Genomic DNA, 6425 nt, shown 5'->3' with positions numbered 1-6425 from the left:
TGCGCCCCCGGCTGGGCGCTTCCCCTCCCGGGTTCCAGCTGCGCTGGGGAAGCGCCGGCTGGGGGTGCAGGGTCTGGGGGCTGCCCGGCAAACCCTGAAGCCGGTAGTGCTGGGGCAGCCCTTTCCCCCTGGCTGGGAGTGGGAGGGAGGAGGGGGAGGAGTTAGGGCGGGGAAGGGGCGGAGTTGGGGCGGGCTAGGGGTGGGGAAATGGGCGGGGCCAGGGCCCGTGGAGTGTCCTCTTTTTTTATTTATGAGATATGGTAACCCTAGTGTAGAGGTATCTGATCTTGGTCAAGTAGTCCCCATTGTATAGCACTATCGTTCAGAGGCACAGTTCCTGGGGTAATCTTTATGTCTTTGTGCATTCCTTCAGTAAGCCATTAACATTGTCTGGCCTCATCCAGCAGAGCACATTTGAAATACAGAGACATGGTCAATATTTCTAGCCTCAGATACAAATGTTACATGCATACAGGTTGGATAAATACAGTCAATAGGTCTTAAGTTTTGCAATGATACCCCACATCAGCCATCTTGCATAAAGTATATATTAACTATGTCATATTCATATCATAAGCATATTTTCATAAAGAATGTAGAGTATAATGTCACACCCCACATGTATGTTTGCTGATCTGCAAAGAGTAAAGGAGCATGCACCTTTGGGTGCAAACGCTCATGACAATAATGCAGAGCCATGCAAGCTCCATGATTCTGTGTGAGATGGCAGGCAGTGAGGTGGGCCAGGCAGGTTTGTGGGTTTAGAAAAAAAGGTGTAAACATTATGTATACATATATGTATGGGATACATATAAAATTAGTGGATAGTTAACAACGCATTATAAGAAGTTGGATTCCATGGCCATATCCACCCCCGTCTGACCTGTCTGGTACCCAGCATACACTGCCAAACCAAAGCTTCCCAAAATATAGTGGGATCTATTCATGGTGCATCTCACTCTGAATCTATACAAGTGCTTCTGGTGAGTCCCCTGACTGCTGAGACAAGGAGTCCAGGAGGCATGCACACAAGTGACATAGTAACCGTAGTGACTCTACGCTGACATAACTTGAGTTAACCACACTTAAAGTGTAGCTATGGCCTTAGGTATATTAAATGTTTGGGAGAAGTAACAGGAAAGTATGAGGGTAGACTAAGAATCATTCAGGTGTTTAGGCTCAAGGCATTGGAACTGGCCTTACTGCACCCTACAGGCCCAGGACCAAAGAGGCACATAATAAAATAGATCATTTATTTATTAAAATGTCTTGACTCGAAGGTGTATAACTCATGATTTTAGAATTCTTGTGGTTGTGAAGGTATCTTGGGGTTGTGGATGTGTGTTCATTATATTTTGAAAGGCAAAACTATGAATGGGTTGAACAAAGAATTAGATCAGTCCCTCAGGATAAGTACATTGGCTATTAGACAAGATAATCAGGGATGCAGGCCCATGCTCTGCATGTCCCTAAACTGTCCTTTGACCGCCAGATGCTGGGAGTGGACAATGGGATGGTTCACTGAGTCATTGCCTGGTCTGATCATTCCCTTAGAAGCACCGGCATTGTCCACTATCACAAGACAGATTAGGCGGAATATTGGTCTGATCCACAATGGCTGTTCTAATTTTCTGCAAAAATTACAATAGATTTTTTTTTCCAGGGAGAAAGACGTTATAGGAGATAGTATCCTGCCTTTATTGAATATTTGAGGATCAAGTTGTACACAATGGCATGCGGAAAAACACTAGGGCTGGACTGAGAGGCAAAATAACAGTTGCAAAAATGCAATCCCCATTGGTGGATTGACTCAAAACAAAGTTTTGACACTAGGCCAGAAATTCAGTCACCTCTAAAATGAGAAGAAAAAAATAAATTTAAAAATTCAGGGAATCCCAGCAGCAGATAAGACAATTTAGGAAACTGCTCGGAGACTCTATGTGAAGGACATAAATCCACACCGTGTAGAGGTCATAGCATAGGGGTTTATTACACACAGCGCTGGCGGAGTGTCACCTGGCTTATTATGCTCAGAGACACTGTCAATTAATTGATTACAATGAAATATATAGATTTTCCATGGGCGGGGGAAAGTGACGGGGTAGGCAGTTCCACACCCCGGGATAGGTTTTGCAGCAAGACAAGATAGCACAATAGCCAATGGTTAAAAGGTTACACAATGTCTCCGCCCATGGTCTCAAGTTAGCAAATTAACATTTGATTAATACTTTGATAAAATGTTATTAGTATAAAATATATATGTTGAATTCTGATTTGGGGTCCATAGGAACGGAGTAACTCCTTTGATTGTCCGACAGGTACATGTCTAGGGGATAAAGCAAAGAAACAGTGAAAGCATATGAAAATAGAGATTGTCTCCTTTATGTCTTAAGGCAGGGCATTGGTCCCTTGGAAGGGAGGTGGAAGGGTGCCATATCATTATAGTGACATGTGCCAATATTTCATAAACTCAAGGTTGGAGCTGTGGGAAGACTGTTTTCCCTTCAGGAGAAACACAATAGGAACAGGGATCCTTTGTTCAATTTGAAACATTGGATGAAACATAATTATTCAGTTATTGCTTCAACATCTGGCATTTCTACTGACCAAGCAGATCTTAGCAAAGACAATGTTATTTTGTTTACCCCAGCTTTCTCGTAGCTGATCACTATTAGTTAGGCCTCTGGTCTCCAGACCAAACTCTGGACTTCGGGTCTGAAAAAGAGCTGGCATAATTCATATACCAGGTTGTTATATAACATGCACATGGATTTTAACCCTTCAGTCCCTCCTCTTGACCCTAGGGTTCCCTAACCCGCCAGGTCAAATATACCAATTTTAATGTACTCAGCCTACTGCGGAGTCGCCGATAAAGCACCAGTACCATCAGGAATGTTAGGATAGACAATCCCCACATAACTTGACAAAATAACACCCAGATCCATCCCCAGGGGGCCTTGTCACCTGAGATGGCATCGCCCATAATCATTGCTTTAACCTCCACTGCCTGGTTCCTTGCCTTTGAGTACTTCACATTGGCCTGGTCCACGGTTTCTCCTATCTGAGTGTACCTCAGACGGCCTTCCCCAATATGCCTCTGGGCCTCGGCCACCAACTCCTCGATCTTCGCCTGCAGGGCCTGTAGACCCTCCTCTAGATACTTACTGCCGTAGTGCCATTCCGGATCCCATGTTAGGTTACCCATCATTGGCGGAGTACGGTGGAGCCGCGTCCCGTCAACAGTCAGGGTTGGCCTTCGGGGGACCGTCATGCACACGGATGGATGTCTCGAGGGGCAGGGCTTTCCATTTAGCTCGATGGAGTGGTTCTGGGCAGTCACACACCAGTAGGTACCGTTCATCTGGACCAGCTCCGTGTGCGCCAGTTTCTCAGTAATGGCCACTTCGAACCTAGACATATTCGTTAGAACATTATATGGACATGTACACAGAATTTCCTTATCAGAATGGGTGCAACATTCACTAGGATACAATGCTCTCCCTGCGACCTCAGCGTATGCAACGCCTTCTATTTTAATAACATGACCCCTTCTCCATACTGGCAGGGAGGTCACCATTCTAGCTTGTTGCAAATGAGGGATGCCTAAAGGTACCAGAAGGCTAAAGAGTATACTGTTACCTGTCCAAACTGGTCTTTGGACTCTCATTGATTCTCTGTTTCCCCATGCCCACGGAGGGGTACTGGGGAGATAGGGTCCCACCACTTCCATAAGGGCTGGATGGTCCCCTTCACTAGTAGTACGCAGCTGTCCCCCTTTAAAGGTAACTCGGACACTGGTTGCATTAAGTATAGACACTGTCCCTCTAAGAGGGCCACAACATCGTCTAAGAGCGTCACCCTGTTCAAAGGTGTAGCTCATACACTTCCATGATTCCTTCCAAATGCCTCCATGAAACTCCATAATCTCTGGTACTTGACACCAGCGGATAACAGGGCAGTCAGCTGTTATCAAAATTGTAATGTTACTAGCCTCCCTGTTGTTATGAGCATCAGTGTATGATTTTATTTGGACCTTCTTGCGTTCTACTGTGTGCTCATGTCCTAACCACAGTGCCACCTTTACTTCTGGCCAAACTTGTTTATTGGCCACTGCACGTGTCTTGCAAAAGCTAAGTGTTTCCTTAGTGCGGCAATTAAAACGAAGCAAACCCGGAGGAGGGGGGTTAGTGACCCATTCCCAGTCCTCCTTTTCACATGGCATACTACTTGCGTCCTTCCTCATGCACCACATGGACAGCAGGAGCCACAGCAGAAGCCTCCCCATGGTCGTTCTGGTTGTCCTGGTGACCCTTCAGTCCTTCCTCTTGTTGTTTTCCCGTAGAGACACCTGTGGAAATGTCGTTAGTATTGACAGATACTGAGTCAAACAATTTTAACTGATTTTGGTGACGCCAAAATGTTCCCAATTTTCCCCCAATCTTTGCACATGTATTAGTAGTCAGAAGGACCCTCATAGGGCCTTGCCATCTTGGCTTTAAAATTCCTTTAACCTCTGGGTAAATGCGACACATTACCAAATCCCCAACTTTAAATGCAGGTTTGTCCAGACTGCTATTATCATCCAGCTGGGTTTGATTTTCCTTCACCTGATTGTATAAATCCTTCAACTCTCTGTCCAATGCCTTGATGTAGTTTTGCAGCCTGTCTGCAAAAAGCCCTGACTCCCCCGCAGGGAGGATCACAGTGCTAGGCATTCTCATTGCTCTTCCTGTCATTAGCTCAAAGGGTGTCAATTGAGTCAGCCTATTTGGGCTGCCTCTAATTCGGTACAATACAGCAGGAAGCATACGAGCCCACCCTTCTCCTGTATCCAGTACTGCTTTTGTTAAGGCTGTTTTCATTGTTCTATTCATTCTTTCCACCATTCCCGAACTTTCAGGGTGGTATGGTATATGGAATCTTTGCTTTATTCCCAGTGTCTTGCATGCCTCCTTCATTACTCGCCCTGTAAAGTGAGTTCCTTGGTCAGAGTCTATTGACAGTGGTAAACCCCATCTGGGTATTATTTCTTTTGCTAGGATTCGAGCTACTGTTGTAGCAGTACAGTTCTTGGTTGGGAATGCCTCTACCCATCGGGTAAAAGTGTCAATAATTACCAAAATGTAAGTGTACCCTCTGCTTTGTGGCAAGGGTCCAGTAAAATCAATTTGCAAATTTTGCCATGGTCCCTCTGGTCGTGGTTGGTGATTTAGAGGCACCTTTTTCCTTCTACCCACATTCACTTGTGCACATGTTACACATCTTTTGAGAAATTGCAAAGCATCTTTTTTCATGGCTGGCCACCACCAGTATTCCAAGGCGGCCCTCATTTGTCTCCACCCCAGATGAGCTGGAGAGTGGATGGCATGGAGCAGTAGAGCCCGTATGCACTCCGGGGCTACCAGCTCCTTCCCCCCTGGCCCATACCAGAGGTGATTTTTATATACACAGCCTTGTTTTTCCAATTTACTTTTTTCTTCTGGGCTTATGGTTGCATATAGTTTTCTTAAATTCACTTCCTCTTCTGGCACTCTAGCTGCACAAATCTTAATAGGACTTGCTTGTGCAATTTCTTTGGCACGTTTATCTGCCCAATAATTTCCTTTTTGTTCCTCACTTGAGATCTTACTGTGGGCTTTTATCTTTACTACTGCTAGTTCTGATGGTAGTTTGGCAGCTTTTGTTAGTCTTTGAACTGCTTCCATATTATTAATCGGCTTGCCAGTTGTTGTTATAAAACCTCTGCGTGACCACACGTCCATGTAGTCATGCACGACTCCAAATGCATATCTGCTGTCTGTATATACAGTGAGCTTCTTGCCTTCCCCCACTCTCAAAGCTTCTGTGAGGGCTGTTAGCTCCGCTTCTTGTGCTGACTTTGATTCTTCCATCTGACCTGACGCTATCTCTGTCCCATCACTGAGTACTACTGCCTATCCGGTGTGTGGCACTCCATTTTCATACTTTCTTGATCCTTCTACATACAAAACTATATCTGGATTCTGTAATGGCCCTTTTTTAATTCTTCCCAACATTTCCTCTTTTCTATCTATAAGACATTTGTGTACCTCTCCCTCTATGTTCAGACATTTGGCTACATTCATTCCCTTGTCTCTTACTATGGAGTAGTTCGGGTTTTGCAAGCACAATGTTGATTCCCACTGACTCCTGCGGGCATCTGTTACAGATCTTAGTCGCCCGGTGTTGAGGAGATCGATAAGTGTATGGGGAGTATGAAGCACTAATTTCCCTGTGAGAGTGTATGATTCACAAGCTTTCACAGCCCACGTAACACAATCTAGAGCTGCGACGCACTCCGGTAATCCCTGGGATACAGGGGGTCTTATGGTAGACAGGGATGCTACTGGACGCTGTCTGTCTCCGTGAAGCTGGGTTAGTACAGCAGAATACTGGGTCCCGCTATG

Source organism: Malaclemys terrapin, chromosome 13 (assembly GCF_027887155.1).
Source record: "Malaclemys terrapin pileata isolate rMalTer1 chromosome 13, rMalTer1.hap1, whole genome shotgun sequence".
Lineage (NCBI taxonomy): Eukaryota > Metazoa > Chordata > Testudines > Emydidae > Malaclemys > Malaclemys terrapin.
Note: the sequence above shows the minus strand (reverse complement) of the source record.